The sequence below is a fragment of the Tursiops truncatus genome, chromosome 11 (assembly GCF_011762595.2).
Source record: "Tursiops truncatus isolate mTurTru1 chromosome 11, mTurTru1.mat.Y, whole genome shotgun sequence".
Classification (NCBI taxonomy): Eukaryota; Metazoa; Chordata; class Mammalia; order Artiodactyla; family Delphinidae; genus Tursiops; species Tursiops truncatus.
Window position 1 is genome coordinate 81,615,533 of NC_047044.1, and position 19,678 is coordinate 81,635,210.

At 38.1% G+C, this 19,678-nt stretch overlaps 1 protein-coding gene across 5 annotated transcripts in view; it reads right to left on the bottom strand.

Annotated features, from left to right (window-relative positions):
* Positions 1-19,678, bottom strand: part of RASSF8 (Ras association domain family member 8) — a 129,780-nt gene that overhangs the window by 62,322 nt on the left and 47,780 nt on the right. Inside the window, exon 1 of one of the 5 annotated variants that reach the window (XM_073788948.1) lies at positions 14,283-14,351. The exons of the other annotated variants lie outside the window; for them this stretch is intronic. The gene's annotated coding sequence lies outside the window, so the exon portion shown is untranslated. Of the gene's footprint in view, positions 1-14,282; positions 14,352-19,678 lie in introns of those variants that run through there. 5 annotated transcript variants of the gene reach the window in all.

The following is a 19,678-nucleotide window of genomic DNA, read 5'->3' on the forward strand; positions in this document are numbered from 1 at the left end:
ACAAAGAATTTTCTCTTACAGTTCTGGGGGTCAGAAGTCCAAAATCAGTTTTGATTTTGCACCAGAATGAATGTATCAGCTGAGCCATGCTACCTCCAAAGGTTCTAGGAGAGAATTCTTTCCTTGCTTCCTCAAACTTCTGGTGGCTCCAGGCATTCCTTGCCTTGTGACCACCTCACTACTGTCTCTGCCTCCATGGTCCCACTGACTCATCATCTTCTGTCTCAAAAATTCCCTCTGCCTCTCTCTTACAGGGATAGATATGATTGCATTAGGGCCCATCCAGATAATCCAGCAGAAGGATTTAAGATCCTCAACTTACTGCTTTTTCCATGTAAGGTAATATTCATTCTTTTACCACAAGAATATACTTGTAATATACACCAAATGAGATCTTTATGTTTTTCCTGTTACATCTTAGACAAATGTCAGAAAGCTGTAAATTTTAAACTATAGCCCCGAGGCACCTCCAGAGACACAATTTAAAAACGATTATCAAACAATGGATATCCAGAAAATTAAATTCCCCTTCATAAGAGAATTATCTACAACATCACAGTTTAAAATGTGGTATTAAAATCTAAGTAGTACCTTTTAACCTAATCCAAACATTCCTTTAAAAGAACAATTCAATGTCCTTCTGCAAAATGATAAATTGTTTTCTACAATCAGGAATCTTTAAAATTCAAGATATCTTTTAAATTCAATTTAGTAACACACACACACACAGATACTCTCACAACCCCCCCCCCCCCCCCCCCCCCCAGCGCATAAGCCTACGCAGAAGAACATTTATGTTATTTAGTCTGCTCTGGGAGGCCATTTCTAAGAGTTATGAATACAAAGTAATGAGGCTACATTTTTCTTTAATATATAATTTCATACTTAACATGCAGATGGGTGCTGTAACCCATTAGGGTAGGCAATTTGGTAAATATATACCTTTTTATATTTTGCCACTTTTCAAACTATATTTGGAATTCTTCTTTTAGAAATTTCTTCTATATCAGTTTATTATACACGGAAGTCTTATTTTTAATGGCCATACTTTCTTTAAAAAGTATGAGTTTCGCATCCTAAGCTCACTCATGATTACCTTTCATTGAACTTGAGATAGTTACCTCTTAGTTTTTAAAAAGCAAAATTACCCTATGTAACATGTTTTTGCTATTACTAAGATTATTTTAAAAGCACATACCACATTAGACTATATGCTGCTCAAATCCAGTGAACAGGCTAGCACCAATGCTGGTGCACTGTAATCTGTAACAATTCTGTCAAGCAGATCTGTTGGTCCCAATGGAGACACCCTCCAAGGAAGAGTTACGGCCACTACATAATAGGCTAAGGCGACCAGCTCTCCAGTCACCTTTGTGCAGTCTATTCCATGCCACCCATAACCAAAGGACCTCTTCGAAATGTTGACTTGATTCAAGGACAGCTTCACCACTATGACCAAGCCAAATCAGGTAGAAGACAACAGTCGCACTTTGCCATGATATAAGAGGGGTTCAGATTCACTAGAATTTAGTCTAGCTCTTTAGAGAAGAAAGGTTTATAGAGCAATTCTGCATAAATCTACTCAAGCCACTCATGAACTAGTTATTCTAAATAAATTAACTGACTATAAAGGGGCCAACATCAAGACATCAGGCCTTGGGTCAGATGAAGTGAGTGATGCAGTGAAAGGCTCTTTGGAAGGTAGACCAGTATCCTTGGTTCAGCCCAGTAACCATTCTATGTTCTTGTTTCTCTGGGAGAGTTGTGGGATACAACCAGAACAACAAGGGTTCACCTACAGATACTTTCTGCTGGTCCTCCCTTACCTATGAAATTTCTGGTCATTGAATTTAAATAATTTTAAGTGTTCCGTTTCCATATATCTTTATCATCTCTGAGAAATTAAAATCATGTTCTGTTTGGCTACTAATGCCGGGATCCATATTTGTTTGTTTGTTTGTTTTTTAACATCTTTATTGGGGTATAATTGCTTTACAATGGTGTGTTAGTTTCTGCTTTATGACAAAGTGAATCAGTTATACATATACATATATTCCCATATCTCTTCCCTCTTGCATCTCCCTCCCTCCCACCCTCCCTATCCCACGCCTCCAGGTGGTCACAAAGCACCAAGCTGATCTCCCTGTGCTATGCGGCTGCTTCCCACTAGCTATCTACCTTACGTTTGTTAGTGTATATATGTCCATGCCTCTCTCTCGCCCTGTCACAGCTCACCCTTCCCCCTCCCCACATCCTCAAGTCCGTTCTCCAGTAGGTCTGTGTCTTTATTCCTGTCTTACCCCTAGGTTCTTCATGACATTTTTTTTTCTTAAATTCCATATATATGTGTTAGCATACGGTATTTGTCTTTCTCTTTCTGACTTACTTCACTCTGTATGACAGACTCTAGGTCTCTCCTATCTATCCACCTCATTACAAATAGCTCAATTTCATTTCTTTTTATGGCTGAGTAATATTCCATTGTATATATGTGCCACATCTTCTTTATCCATTCATCCGATGATGGGCACTTAGGTTGTTTCCCTCTCCGGGCTATTGTAAATAGAGCTGCAATGAACATTTTGGTACATGACTCTTTTTGAATTTTGGTTTTCTCAGGGTATATGCCCAGTAGTGGGATTGCTGGGTCATACGGTAATTCTATTTGTAGTTTTTTAAGGAACCTCCATACTGTTCTCCATAGTGGCTGAACCAATTCACATTCCCACCAGCAGTGCAAGAGTGTTCCCTTCTCTCCACACCCTCTCCAGCATTTATTGTTTCTAGATTTTTTGATGATGGCCATTCTGACTGGTGTGAGATGATATCTCATTGTAGTTTTGATTTGCATTTGTCTAATGATTAATGATGTTGAGCATTCTTTCATGTGTTTGTTGGCAGCCAAAGCAATCTTGAAAACGAAAAACAGAGCTGGAGGAAACAGGCTCCCTGACTTCAGACTATACTACAAAGCTACAGTAATCAAGACAGTATGGTACTGGCACAAAAACAGAAAGATAGATCAATGGAACAGGATAGAAAGCCCAGAGATAAACCCACGCACATATGGACACTTTTTCTTTGATAAAGGTTGCAGGAATGTACAGTGGAGAAAGGACAGCCTCTTCAATAAGTGGTTATTAAGATCATATTATATCTGCTATTCTGTATTCTACAGAGTTCTCTTTACCTCATCAATCTCTCAGTTCCAAACCCCTGTTATATTTACAGTCTTTTCTTTTAAACTTCCCCTGTTCAAATGAACATGTGGTGCCTCTCTCCTGACCGGACCCAGGCTTATCCAGCAATAGAAAGCACTGTTTTCCAATTCTTTGTGTATCTTAGGATAAATATCCCTACTAACAATTAGCTACACTGATGTAATTTTTTAAAAAATCAGAAAAAGTTGTTTTAAAAGATATATATTTTATTTATGTAATCCTGTATAGCTTTCAGAACCACATGAAAAACCAAAGAAAAACAAGTAAGGATGTTTTCTCATTTAATATTATTCATCTGTAGGAAAAAGAAATCCAGTTAAAGATATGAAAAATGTGAAGCCAGAACTTTCATGAAGAAAATACTTGCCTAGTTTGTATATAGCAGAGAAATAAAAGAATCAAGTCAATTTTACAAACCACTAGAAATGGAATAAAAAAGAAATGGCCTCATCTAATGAATGAACTTCAGATAATATTTTCATTACTTATTCTGTCTTGTTAATATGAGTAAAAAATATAAATAAACATTTATATAATAGCACAGATTCAAATCAAACAGCATAGAGCAAGAAAAAAGGGTAAAAGGAAATATTTTCACACCTTATTAAGTGGGCTGACGTGAACAACTGCCAGCAAACAACTTTATAAGAAACTTAAATTATGAAAAAGTTTGCTCATTTTTATACTTTATCTAATTATCTAAAAACAATCTTCTCATTCAATATAAAACATGCACAGAACCTAGCAAATTAATAAATGTCTTTCTCAAAGACCCTTACATGTAGATAATAATAATATCAACAAAAAAGATCTCTCCTAACGAACTATCAGAAAGAGAAGTTAAGAAAATAATCCCATTTACAACCACATCAAAAAGAATAGGAATAAATTTAACCAAGGAGGTGAAAGACTGTACACTGAAAACTATATGACATTGATGAAAAATTGAAGAAGACACAATAAATGAAAAGATATTCTGTGCTCCTGGATTGGAAGAATTAAGATTGTTAAAATTTCCATACTACTAGTGATTTCTGTAAATGCAATCCTTATCAAAATCCCAATGGTATTTTTCATAGAAATAGAAGTAAACAATCCTAAAATTTGTATGGAACCACAAAAGACCCCACATAGTCAAAGCATTCTTGAGAAAGAAGAACAAAGCTGGAGACATCACACTCCCTGATTTCAAACTATACTATAAAGCTATAGTAATCGAAACAGTATGGTACTGAACTAAAAACAGATACATAGGTCAATGAAGCAGAAGGGAGAGCCCAGAAATAAACCTTTGCATAATTGGTCAATTTATTTACGACAAAGGAGCCAATAGTATATGATGGAAGTAGGACAGTTTGTTCAAAAAATGGTTTTGGGAAAACTGGACAGCCACATACAAAAGAATGAAACCAGACTACTATTTTACACCATACACAAAAATTAAGTAAAAGTGGATTAAAGATTTGAATGAAAGACCTAAAACCATAAAATTCCTAGAAGAAAACATAGGCAGTAAGCTCCCTGACATTGGTTTTGATGATAATTTTTTTGAATCTGACTCCAAAAGCAAAGGAAACAAGAGCAAAAAATAAACAAGTAGGGCTACATCAAACTAAAAAGCTTCTGCACAGCAAAGGAAACTCAACAAAATTAAAAGGCAACCTACTGAATGTGAGAAAATATTTGCAAATGATATGCCTCTGATAAGGGGCTTAATATACAAAATATATAAAGAACTCATACAACTCAATATCCAAAAAACAAACAAAAAAACCCCCCAAAACCAAAATCAAAATTCAGAAACAAAAAACCAAGCAACCCAATTAAAAAATGTGCAGTGGACATGAGTAGGCACTTTTCCAAAGAAAATATGCAGACTGCCAATAGGCACATGAAAAAATGTTCAACAGCACTAATCATCAGGGAAATGCAAATGGAAATCACGATATCACCTCACACTTGTCAGAATGGTTATTATAAAACGACAACAAATAACAAGTGTTGGTGAGGATATGGAAAAAAAAGGTGATGCACTGTAGGCGGAAATGTAAATTTGGTGGAAAACAGAGGTTCCTTAAAAAATTAAAAATAGAAGTACATACAATCCAGCAGTTCCACTTCTGGGTATTCATCCAAAGAAGAAAAAACACAAACTCAAAAAGATATATGCACCCTTATGTTCATTGTAGCAGTATTTATGATGGCCAAGAAATAGAAACAACCTAAAGGTCCTCCGATGGATGAACAGGTAAAGAAAATGTGGTATGTACACACACCATACATACACACGAATATTATTCAGCCATAAAAAGGAAGGAAATCTTGCCACTTGCAAGAGGCACCCTGATGGCATTATGCTAAGTGAAATAAGTGAGAAAAAGACATATAATATGATCTCACTTTTATGTGGAATAACAACAAAACTCCAAGTTTATAGATACAGAGAACAGACTGGTGGTTGCCAGAGGCAGGAGGTGGAGGGGTGGGCAAAATGGATGAAGGGGGTCAAAAGGCACAAACTTCCAGCTATGAAATAAATAAGCATGGGGATATAATGTATGGTATGGTGACTGTAGTTAATAATACTGTATGGCATATTTGAAAGTCGCTAAGAGAGACCTTAAAAGTCCTCACCTCAAAAAAAAAAAAAAAGTCCTCATTTCAAGAAAAAAAAATTTTTGTTAAGGAGGTGGTGTTAACTTACCATAGTGACTATTTCACAGTACATACAAATATCAAATCATTACGTTGTACACCCAAAACTAACATAATGTTATGTGTCACTTATACCTCATAAAATATTAACACATTAAAAAAGCCCACCTTCGTTTCTACCCACCCACCCTGTACCACCCCTCAAATCCCAAACTGCAACTCTCTGGAACAGACAGCAAGAATATGCAGATTAATTAAGGTACCACTGCATGAAAAATCCTGGACATGCAAGCCATGGTCCAAGATTATTGAGATATGTAAAACTTAGCAAGAAACTATTTCTTTATCTAAAGGAACACTATACATGAAGCAAAGAAAAAGCACTGGTTAGACATTAGGACCAGGCAGTGTCATAAAATCCAAAAATGAAACAAAACAAAAATACCAATCAATCAAACAAACCCCAAAACAGCCCTTAATAACTTCCAGCTTTTAAAAGTTTAAAAGTTTTTAAAAGTTTAAAAACAAAAGAAAATGAATGAATTTCTCATGTGTTTCAAGGATAAATAGGCTCTTCCTGTCTCTAGTTTAAACAAACTCTTCAGTTGAAGGTTCTGACTCTACAATTTTGGAAAGTATGACTGCCTGACAGGCAAAATACAGGATGAAAACAAAGATAATAGTAATTTGGTAACAAATTATAAACTCCAACTGGCCACCAGCACTTCAAAGTAAACATTAGTTAGAGTTAGTGGGGTCTGTGGTCACAGTGTTACAGAGAAGTACTATCTTCTGTTTTTAAAGTATGAGTAGCTAGAACCTTATCAATAAAGAAAAAACAAACGGTAGGGACTTCCCTGGTGGCACAGTGGATAACAATCTGCCTGCCAATTCAGGGGACATAGGCTCGATCCCTGGTCTGGGAAGATCCCACATGCCATGGAGCAACTAAGCCTGTGCTCCACAAATACTGAGCCTGCACTCTAGAGCCCGTGTGCCACAACTACTGAGCCCACGTGCCACAACTACTGAAGCCCACGCGCCTAGAGCCCGTGCTCTGCAACAAGAGAAGCCACTGCAATGAGAAGCCCACGCACCACAACAAAGAGTAGCTCCTGCTCACCGCAACTAGAGAAAGCCTGCGCGCAGCAACGAAGACCCAACACAGCCAAAACAATAAATAAAATTTAAAAAAAAGAAAAAACAGAAATGGTACTACTGAGAAAAAGCAGAGTGACTAAAGAAACACAACTAATGAGTTATTTCTCTTAATCTCATTCATTTTTCCAAAAAGCACATTCAAATCAGCATTTCGTATTAACACAATAATGGATCATCTAACTTTAGCTATTATATATTCTCTTCTCCTAACAACATCACTATGAAAATAAATATGGAAAATTTTCATTTCTCTGCAAACTGAGATAGGTAACAAAGTATAATGTTACTTAACTTTAAAGATACACACAAAAGATAAGCAATTTTCCATGACCTTACACATGAATTTGGATAAAATCTCACCGTAATCTCTTTGCTGGTAGAATGGCCTATCTATGAATACATATTTTGACATAAATTATTTTCTATTTCTCAGTTTTGTGTCTCATATTTCAGAGGAGAAAAATGAAGAGTGCATTTTCTAGAAGTGTGAACACTAAGCAGCAGACAGGAATGACAGTTTAATATTGTAGGTATTACTGGTCTTTGGCTCAAAAACTGACCCTGAAAATCCTGTGTCAAGATGCTCTTCAGGGGTTTCCCTGGTGGCACAGAGGTTAAGAAACCGCCTGCCAATGCAGGGGACATGGGTTCAAGCCCTGGTCCGGGAAGATCCCACATGCTGCGGAGCAACTAAGCCCATGAGCCACAACTACTGAGCCTGCGCTCTAGAGCCCGCGAGCCACAACTACTGAGCCCTCGTGCCACAACTACTGAAGCCTGCGCACCTAGAGCCCGTGCTCCGCAACAAGAGAAGCCACCGCAATGAGAAGCCTGTGCACCACAATGAAGAGTAGCCCTCGCTTGCCGCAACCAGAGAAAGCACAAGCGCAGCAACAAAGACCCAACGCAGCCAAAAATAAATAAATAAAATAAATAAATTTATTTTTTAAAAAAAAGATGCTCTTCAATAATCCCGCAGTTGGGTGGAGCCCCTTTATATCAAGGGGTCAGAAGAGACACTGGAATGTCTATCTGACCATATGTGGAATTTGAAAAAGAAAACACTATCTTCAGCTGAAGTAGTAGTAAGGTCGAAAGGAAAAAGGACTGACTAACTAAAGCTGTAATCCTAATAATTTCCACAATTTTAACCAAAACACAGAGTTTTAAATTCAATTCTTGAAGGATTAGTACTTTGATCTATGATTAAAATTTAATGAAGACTCCACAGCCAGTTTTTGCTGATTGTAAAAAAAATTTAAAAATCTAATTTCACGATAACAAACTCCATGAGCACTGTCAAAATTTGTTCTTTTATTTCAAATATCCATTTGAGAAAAATTTCAAATAAATAAACATAAATCAGTAATCAACTTGTTTTACATTTTTTGACATGGAGATGATTTTATGTTATTTAAAATGGAATTTAACCTGTATTAAATTCAATTTTCCACTTCAATCAAGACTTCTATAGAAAAATACTGCATGTTTGTTCCTCCTATAAAATACAGCAATTATCTACCTTATTTATTATTTCCCAAAAGCAAAATCAGCCCAATCTCAACACACCACTGGAATTTAGGAGAAAGTTAACACAGGCACATTTGCAGTTAAGGACAGCACATATGTTTTATCTTGCCTTCTAAGGCTGTTGGACTACAGATGCCAAGGACGCAATGCTGAAAAGGATTATCGGGCTCAACATAAACACATACCACAATCAATTAATTATGTCTGCTATGAACACAGGCAGCATACACACGTGACATATTTCACCATCCCTCCTACGGAAGCTGTTGGTTAAGAACACATTTTAGTGGTCAGACAGCCCTGGGTTCAAATCCTGACCTCTCTACACATTAGGTGTATGACCTTAGACAGATTACTAGCTTCCCTGGCTCTAAAATGGGAATAATAATCCTTAAATTCGTCAGAGCTAAGTTACAATGAACATGAAGACTTAAATACAACCTGGCATGCAGTAATTACTTTAAAATAGCTACTATTAGTCATGTTATAGGAGTCTGAGTCTTTCAGGGCTCATTAGTGACCGATCACTGAATGTGATCTTGAAAGGCAGGTCCCTGACCAAATCTGCTGCTGTGGTGAGTGAGCTCTCACTCAGCAAGTCACTGGATTTACGGCACCAGCCAGCTGTGGCTGCATCTGCTGAGCAGAGGCACCGGCAGCTCACGCAGGGCACACGGACACAACTCCATGAAGCAACCAAGGGCCAGGGCCATCCTCTCATACTCCCCAAACCAACGCAACAGGTCTGAGGTCTGTCCACGCAATACAGAAATGTGCCATTTACTCAGAATGAGGTTTAGGAAAATAATGGTTACAAAAATAGAACCTTTTTACTCTTCCTGGGACCACTCACCTACCTACCAAGTATGGGATAGGAACTGGTAATCACACTCTTCTAAGAATTTCAGAGTCTTAATCTAGGCCTACTCAACACCAGCTGCAGTGAAAGAAAACAGACTTCAACCAACATGAAATCTACTTTAATGACAAAGTGTATATATATATATATATATATATATATATATATATATATATATAATGAAGAAAAGACCTTTAAAATTTTAAAGCTAGATAGAAAATGCTTATGATATATAACCAGGAGAATGAACAGTATCACTAAAAGGAAACTAGATCCTTTTATTATAAAAAGTAGTTTTCAACAGCTAAAAACAGTGTCAAATATTACAATATTGCTTGAAATTCTGACTCCATGATTATGATTTCTAATTAATAGGGTTGGCTACTACTCCAGGTCTTATTACAGTATATTATTTTACTGAGCCTGAGTGAATCTGATTGGAAAGCAATGAAAATGGAAGGACATAGGATTTAAAGAGTCAGCAGACCTTGGTTCACTACTTATTTTAACCTTTTAACCCTGAACTTCCTTAAACTCCTGGATGCTCATCTCTCCATCTGCAGAATACTCATAAGACTATTTCCCTCTTTAGTTTGCTGTGCGCATCAAACTAGACTCTTCTACTTCAAAGTGTTATATAAACGCTAAAATGCTGTCCCACCAGGTGACTATTGCTAGCGAAGCCACACCTTACCATGGGTGTATGAAACAGACTTGGATTACTGGGAACAGGAGAGAAGCTGGGAGGGCAGTGCCGTGGGCACACCACACAAGAATAAGTCTGCTCTCATTACTGGGCACAACTGCCAAGCTCCCTGAGGGCGAGACCATGCCAACACAGGCCCTGTGGATAACAGGCTACTGACTGCACGGAAATCTCACCTTTTTTTTAAATTCTGGAGATAGTTTCCTTTAATTTGGTTCTATAAATCTGGGTGGAGGGACCGAGCATGAAGATGGACAAACACATGAAATGAAATATCATGGACAAAGAACGCCCAAGAAGAAACAAATCTGGATACTAATCATAGGCCCCACCCATTTTTAAAAATCCAACTCACTCACATGATTAGTAAAGATATAAATAAATAACAAAATAATATATGAGCACAGTTATGTTTAGGTGTCAAGAGTGATATATATAGCCATGAGGCCAGATGGGAAGATGTCTTCTATTCCTCCATCTTCAGAAATACAAGAAGCTGTTTACAGCCATTGAAAAAAGGCTAAATAACTACAGTTCACAGAGCCAACACTCAAGCATTCATTGCCGGTTATAATGCTATTTGGGGAAGAAGCGGAGATTGAGTTTCCTCACTTTTAAAATATGAAATGCCTGACGGTTTTTCTTAAAGTATTAACAAGTGCTAAGTGCTTTGAATGTATCAATTTATTTAATTCTCATAATAATCTTTAGAGACTGGTACTATTATTGTCCCTACTTTTTAGAAGAGGAAACCATGCCACAGAGAAGTTATAAAACTTGCCCAAGATCACACACCTCATGAGGGGAAAAGCCAAGACCTGAATCTAGGCAGTCTGCAACCTTGAATTAATATATACTCTACCATCTAATAAAATAAACAATTAAGCAGAATATATACTTGTCTCAAAAAGCATCTCCTAAAGGCCTACTATTGCTACATGTATGATAACAAAACCTTTAAAGACACTAGATTTAAACAGAAGTCCATGGGTCACCTCCATTTATTACTTAATTAATCATGTCATCACATTTATTTGACTCAGGTGCTTGTGGGATTGGACGTAAAAAGGAAGCAAGGGCCTAGGAGAGTAACTACCACTATCAAAAATAATATTGCTCATCTGGGAAATATCTAACTAATCTATTCCAGTCTTCATAAACAGGATTGATCCTAACCAGTCTCCCTTGTATTCCCAGTCCCTGTACCCTGGCCTCGTAGGGATCCAACAGTCCCTTATGTTGCCCCTTGTCTATCCAAAGGCTCCAATCAACTATCTCCTGCTCTGCCATCACCAACAACAGAATTTTGCAGCCCAGAAACACTTTTCTTCTTCATCAAGTCCTCTTTATGTCGGTTCCAGTGGATGAAGTCGACTAGACGTTAAGGGGGAAGAGGAAGACTGACTAACTAAAGCACATTAAATTCATCCCCAACTGGTAGTATGAGAAGAGATAATTAGGGCAAAGAGCCTTCCTACTGTCCCTTGAACAAATCACAGTGCCCATTCTCAGGGCTGGGGGAATTCAGGGGTGGCAAGCAAGGCACACAATGTAAGGAGGCATCATTGCCAAGTGCCAATACTACCTGCACGCCTCTGAGAGTGAGTGCATCCTTACATGTTGCGCCCTCCTAGGTGCCTCACTTTACTTATTCTAAAGACCTTGCACCATTCTGCCTGCAAGTCAAAACGGTTAAGATGGTCCCAGTGGACGGGAAGGAAAAACTTTAGCTGCTCTCTGGTCACTGCCTAAGGAGAAGCGACTGGTTCTACCTTCCCTTCTAATTTTCCAATGATTTCTAATTTAGTTTCTGGCTAAAATCTAAGCTCTTGTTTGGTGGCTGACCAACTTTCCTAAACAAAAAAGAAACACTAGTGAGTGAGAAAGCCTCTGGCCCCAGGGCCTCAAAATCTATTAGGTATCAGTTAGCTCTTCCAGGGTTACGGCAATCAGCTGCCTGAGTGCTACAGTCACAAGAGCCCCGTAGGGGACCAGGGTGCCGGCCTGCCCATATCTGCTCCAACATCACCACTCTGTCCACTGACTTTTATACTGGATCAGAGAATAAACCAGTAGCTACCTTACCATCTGAAAAACAGCAACAACAAAAAACAAAAACAGCTTTCTTCTGCTCCCACTTTACCCACTACCTATCCTTCATTTCTTGTCCCTTTTCATTTTCTTACCTCCCACTCTACTGAGCCCGTTCCTGTCAGGCTCTTACCCCCATACTCCACCAAACCCCTTCATCAAGGTCACCAACCACCTTCATGGCACTAAATCTAGAGTCAGTTACCCCCCCTCCTCCCAATACACTTTCTGCTTTTGGCTGCTAGGACACGGCGCTCTCCTGGTTTTCCTCTGTCTTCACTGGTGTCCCTTCTCAACCTCCTCTTCCCTATGCTTTCCTACTGTCTGAGTGTCCCAAATCTGTCCTTGGTCCTCTACTCTTTCTACCCATATTCACACCCTGGGTGATCTCATTCAACTTACCACAACTTGAAATGCCATACACTTGACAATTCCCACATTCACATTTTTAGCTCACTTCAGCCTCACATCCAGATGCCAACTCAACATTGGCACTTGGACGTCCAGTAGGCAACTTGAACTCAACACGCCTCAAAAGGAACTCTTGATCTTACCTCCCTAATCTGTCGCACCCACACTCTTTCATCTCAGTTCAAACCACCCAGAATGCAGCCTTTTAGGTGCTTAGGCCAAAAGGCCTCCAGTTAATCTTGACTCCCCTCTCTCACTACCCAGCATCCAGTCTGTCAGGAAATCCTGCTGGCTCCACCTGTACCCACCCTGCCATACATACTCTCCTCTGAGTTACTCCAATAGCCTCCTGACGAGTCTCACTGCTTCCACCCGCGCTTCCTCCACCTCCAAATCTCCCATTCCCAACACAGAAGTCAGAAAAGAAGAGAAATAAAACAAACAGAGACAGGAACTTAAGTACGTAAATGACAAGACATAATGAAGTACAGTTGACCCTTGAACAGCATGAGTTTGACTGTGTGGGCCCACTTATATGCAGATTTTTTTCAATAAGTACTACAGTACTACACGATCCACGGCTGGTTGAACCTGTGGATGCAGAACTACGGATACAGAGGGCCAACTATGGGACTTCAACATCCTCAAATTTTGGTATCTGAGGCGTGCCTTGGAACCAACCCCCCACGGGTACTGAGGGATGATACTCACACCTATATCCTGACTCCAACAGTTGTAAGTGCAGGTTGCTAACATGTACGTTGATAGGAAACTCGAATACTACAAGGGGCACTGCTGTCTAGGACACAGTTTTTTAAGTCAGGGGACAACTCTTTTTCAAGTTCTGCATTAAGTACGCTTTCCCTTAATTTACATAATAGTTTCATTCCTGGGAAACTAATTGTATTTTAAGACAATGCAAAAGTGCTTTGTGTATGTGTGTAAAAAGTTAAGTCCAGTTGTGGACTTTCACTGGTAAAGCACAGTGGGCCATTCTTAAGTTTTTTGTGTGGGACTGATCTGTGCATGATAGGATGCCTGGCCTGTCTGTCACCCATTCACTAACTGCTGGTAGTACCTCTTCAATCACTGTAGCAACCAGTGATTGAATGTCCTCACAAATGGCATCGCAAATGCCCCAAACACTCTTGGTAGAGGAACCTCTCCTGCTTAGAAACACTACTCTGGAAATAAGTCTACAATCCTATAGCATCTGCTGATTCATGGTTTGATCAAAAGAAGTGTGAGCAACATACTGAAAAGCACCAAGTGCCATCCATCTCGAGGAAGGGATTAAAATTTATTCAAGAATATCCTAATATATCCATCGGTTCTCAGCCCAGATAGTCCCCTTGTCCTAACACGCTGGTGAGCTTGGCTTTCTTGTGAGGTGGCGGTGGGATTATAATGGCTGGCAACTACACATGACACATAACTTGAAACCTTGGGAATTTGCTACTATGTAAATCCATTTTGCAGTACGGGGAAGTACCAGTGTGCAGCGAAGAACACTGGGCTGATTGGGAATCAAATGATCTGGGTTGTAATTCAGGCTCCGCAAACAAAGAGATGTATTTACCTATTTGACCGATCTTTACCTACGGGCTAGGCAGCACTGGGACCACAGAGAAGAACAGAGAATTTTTACCCTAGAGAAAGAAGTCTAGAGGGAGCAGATCAGTCCCCAAATGCGTCTTCCTTTCTTCAGCTTCAAATGTGAATCTTCAAAGTACCTTCCCAGTAAAAAATAAAATTAAGATTTTATGTATATGCTTGCAAGATGCCATGGTGCTTCACAGGGAAAATACGAAATGACGCTGGCATGATGGTGCCAGAACTAAGGTAAAGTCACCCATGTGACATTATTTTGCTTTTCACATGAGGATATAAATATAACATTACTATATGAAATTACTACTTGGTTAATAGTAAAAACCACTATTTATATTTCTGCTTTTTGATTGATATAGTGAAAAGATAGAGAGTATACATTCAAATGATCCTTGAAAGCAAAATGGAATAGAAACAGCAGTTAATACCAGCCTGTTTTCCTGAAAGCATTATTATTTGTTGTATCAAAAAAGTACAATCTTTAATCATTTCATCCGTCACACAATTCCCATTCTGACAAGGCAAAATTTGCAAAGAATCTGCACAGTAAAATTGTCCAGTGGCTGGAGCAGCTAACAGGAGAAAATGTTAAAGTGAAAGGAATATTAAATCAATGGCCTGGAAACAGTATAGCTTTGAATGTTATCTATTCATACCTATTTTTTAAAGTGAGAATATTTTAAAGTAGCAATATCCTTTTGAAGAATAAAGATATGTTAAATATTTGATTTCTTGAGACTATAAAGAAATTATCAAGAATAAAAAGTGCGAATAAATTTTCTCCTTACAGAAATATCTGAAGTTTAGGTTACTCCAAACCATCAATATTTCTACTTATCCTTCAACTAGAACTTTGTTTACTTATAAATAATTTTGATCCTTTCAATTACCATAAAGCCCAGAGCCCCTAAAAGAAAAGCTTGTTTCTATCAAACTAGAATAAGAATCCTGTTTTTTTTTTTAACATCTTTATTGGGGTATAATTGCTTCACAATGGTGTGTTAGTTTCTGCTTTATAACAAAGTGAATCAGTTAAGAATCCTGTTTTTTAAAATTAGCCATCTCCTTCCCATCTATATTCATATTCACACCAAGATGTACTTGTTTATCTCCAAACACATCATGCTCCTTATGTGCCTTTCTAGATTTTGCATATGCTATTTCCCAGGCTATTTCAGAAGGCCTTCTGCTGCCTCCCTAAAGACCTACTCACTTTTAAATACTCAGCTCAAATGATCTCCACAAGCATCTCTCCTTAACCTCTGCAGTTACATTACTTCCCCATGTGCTCCCATAGCACCTCCTTCATTCCACTGGTGTGTAATTTATAACATGACCATAACCATTCACCACCTGTCTGTCTATCCCCCAGTAGACTGTAAGCCAAAAGACTGGGCAGTACCATGTCTAAAAGAATTGCTAATGAAATGAACAGCTATGGAAAATTATGGTGAAAGGCTCTTATCCTTCTGCAAAGGATCCAAACCTTAAGGTCTACTACTTCCTCCAGATTTGTGTTATTTATTTATTTTGCATATTGATTATTTATTTATTTGGCTGCGTTGGTCTTAGTTGTGGCACACGGGATCTTTTGCTGCAGCTCCTGGGCTTCTCTCTAGTTGTGGTGGGCGGGCTCCAGTGCGCTCCGGCTCAGTAGTTGCGGCATGAGGGCTTAGTTGCCCCATGGCATGTGGGATCTTAGCTCCCCAACGAGGGATCGAACCCTAGTCCCCTGCATTGGAAGGCGGATTCTTAACCACTGACCACCAGGAAAGTCCCCAGATTTGTGTTATTTATAAATTAGTATAAGAAAATCAAATTTGGTATGTATATTATGTATATTATCAATTTTCAAGGTTGAGCTAACAGATTTTTTCCCAAGGGAAGAAATACATCTCTACAATTGATGTCCAAAACAAGTGCTTTTGATTCACACAACGTCTATTAAATGCATATGAACATTCATACTTAACAGATATTTACCAAAAAAAAAATTCCCCTATTTAGATTATGATTCATCCAAAAAATAGGAAGCACAAAAGAAAAAAAAAGCATACCACAGAGAGCTTATAGGGAAAGTAGGTGTGGTTACTGAACGCAATTCATGCCTTTCAATGTCAAAAAGTGCTTAATTGAACAATATAGACTAAACCTCCACTGTAAACTGTGGAACCATGTGTGCAGTTAGTTATGATTGCCACCTACAATGTCCGGTCAAAAGAAACAGAAAGGAAGTATGAGAGGTAAGTGCATACGCAGCAGAAACATCTATACACAAAACTTATCCATCAGTGCCACTAAGGTAATTTGCACAGATGGCGAGGGGATTTAACAGGTATCCAATTTCCAGACGTATACTCCATGCTTTATGAGATCACAATTTCATTTCATCTTTATAGCCACCCTGTGAGATAGCTATTGTTAACCTCAATTTAATGATTTAATGATTTCTGATAAGCTCAGAAAGAAAAATGTGACCTCACTTGTCCCATGTCCCCCGTCTCACTCAATGGACAATGGCCTGAGTCCTCTGAGCCTGCACCACAAATCAGGCACTAGGGATACAAGTATACCCAGGGCGACCACTCATCCGGGTCTGCCTGAAACAGCAATGGTTTACATTGTTATCACAGCATAATTACCAACAGTACCATGTTTCACTCTCCAAAGTGTCTGGTTTGAACAATTATATAGTCTCCTTAAGTATAAAAGAGTGAAAGTCTACTTACATAAAAATATATCTAGCCTGTGTCTGAAACAAGACTGAAGCATTTGGGAAAAATGACACTATTTTAATAAAAATGATGACAGCTATCATTCATTGAATTTTTTATACACAAAATCCTTTACACATATAATTTATTCTTACCCAACATTCAAGTGAGAAAACTGCATTTTAGAGAATTCAAGGTCACACAGTTAACAATGGGTTAAGCTGATTGGTACCCAGATTGATGAATACTGATGATATGTGGCAATTTCTGAAACTACAGACACACACAGCTCTTTGGGACATCCTGGAAGGAAGGGATAAGGATGAAGTGAGGGGCCAGGAAGGCTACCAAGGGTGTCTTTCTTGCAAAGTGAGTCTCTTTCCTCTAACTCCTTGGTCTTTAGTGGAACCACTAAGTGGGGTTGTGTGCGCGTGTTTGAAATAGAAATCACTTTTAAAAGAAGCAGGTTTAACACTGGGCAAAAGTGAAGACCATACACAGAGGCAAGTCAGACAGATGAAGGGATGCTCACTTGACACAGGACTCTAGACTGAGCAAGATCACGGGGAGATTTTCATAAGTTTTGAAACTGGAGGTTCAGGATAAGTTTCCCTAAATTTCTAAGAAGCAAGTACACCCCAGCTGAAATGTAAAAGAGAAGAAGAGTGAAAGAGACGGAGTGTATAAGTTCAGCTGTTGATATAACATGGTATTACTTGGCAGTAAAAACTTTGTTTTTCCCATCTGATGTGAACCTTTTTTACTTGGTGAGACTATATGTTCCTTAAAAGCAGAAACCATGAACTCCATCCTCTTCTGTAACTTTCACAAAATCCACTTTAGATAACTGCCTTTGCAAAATTAGAAAGAGGGTTATAACATTATTACTAACTTAGTAGATCTTAAAAACAAAAAATGATTTTGTATATTCTCCCTGTTGCATTCAGGTAGGTGTAGGCACTGCCTCAATTTACTGGGATAGAAACCAGGTCATAGAGAATGACTCTACTAAAACGATAGTCACCGGTGCAATCAGGAGGAGATGTGATCACAGTCTCACGTAATTACATACTAAACTCATTTTTACAAACTCAGACACATGGAAGAATGCAAACCAGCAATAAATATTCACTGAACTCTGACTAATTCAACGTGTAATCTGATAATCATATCTGCCTTTAAGATTATTCTGACAATTAAAGGAGTCAACCTGCAAAGAATCCTGTGTAACACACACACACACACACACACACACACACACACGGCTACAAATTTAAAAAAAACATAAATACATGTTCTTTGTACACGAAGATACCCAAGAAACTGTTAACAATGGTTACCTTTGATTAATGAAAGGTAAACAAATCCATTAGCATTACTGAAAAAAACAAGGTCACCATTAAGAGCCATATTCAGGAAAAACAGCACAAGTAAATTAAACAAAATAATACTTAAGACTTGAGAGGCACAGTATCTCTGTGAAAGAGGAGACGGGATAGAAGGGAGACTGGTTATTTCCTAAAAATTCCTTAAATTTCCTGCTCAGATATAATCATTGTAAACAAAACAGTGGAGTCAATGGGGAAGTGGAGCAGAGATAAATAATAAATCAAAATATCTGGAATTAAAATAAATGTCCTAGTTCTCTCATTTAATCTATAAAGACTTTAACTTTGATTCAATGTCATTGGCAATCAATATTTGAACATTTAAGCTGCTGTGACACTTGATATAATAGGCACAGGGAAAGGGCTAAGATTTAAACCTAGGGACACACTGCTCTTTATCATTCCCAGGGATGCTGGACCCTACCCTTCCAGGGAACACGATCCCAGATACACAGGTATATACCACAGTCTAATATGAATGGTAGCCTGGAAATGCAGTCTGTTCAACCCTGCCCAGAGACTGATGATCTTGATTCATTACTTGACTCTGTGTATAGTCCATCTCAATAAATATACCTTTATGGTAATTTTTTTTCAATAAGGCATATGATGAAATCTTAGACATTTGGTCAATCTTAGATTAAAAAAACCTTTCAAATTTCTGAATACAAACACATTTGTTTTAGAGAATCTGTAATAATAATGTAATATTAATAATAATTATTATTTTCCTATAATTCTACCACTTGGAGATAATCATCAACACTTTTGTATATTACCTCCTTGTTTATTTTCTGCATAAATACAGTTAAAAAATACAAGATTATAATTTATATTACGTCCTTATGCTGTCACTTTTTAGATTACTATCATTTTTCCATTCATTAAATAGTAAAAAATAAAACTATCTACAGATAAAGAAGTAGGTAGACAGACAGACAGATTCCATTATTGGCTACAGAGTACTAGTCTACCTTCTAGGTGCATTATATGAGCATTTTGATCTTTCTTACTTCTCCCACTGCCAACATTACGAATTACATGTGTCTGTTACATTTTATTGTAAAATTAAAAATTACATTTTATTATGTTACTGTTTACAGGTCACTCATATATATGTCATGTTTTTTTAATCTTTAATAATGTGATATACTAAATATATTAAAATTAAACAAATCTTTAGATCTACATCTGTTTGTATTCTTTTTTTTTTTTTTTTTTCCTGCAGTACGCTGGCCTCTCACTGTTGTGGCCTCCCCCGTTGCGGAGCACAGGCTCCGGACGCGCAGGCTCAGCAGCCATGGCTCACGGGCCCAGCCGCTCCGCGGCAT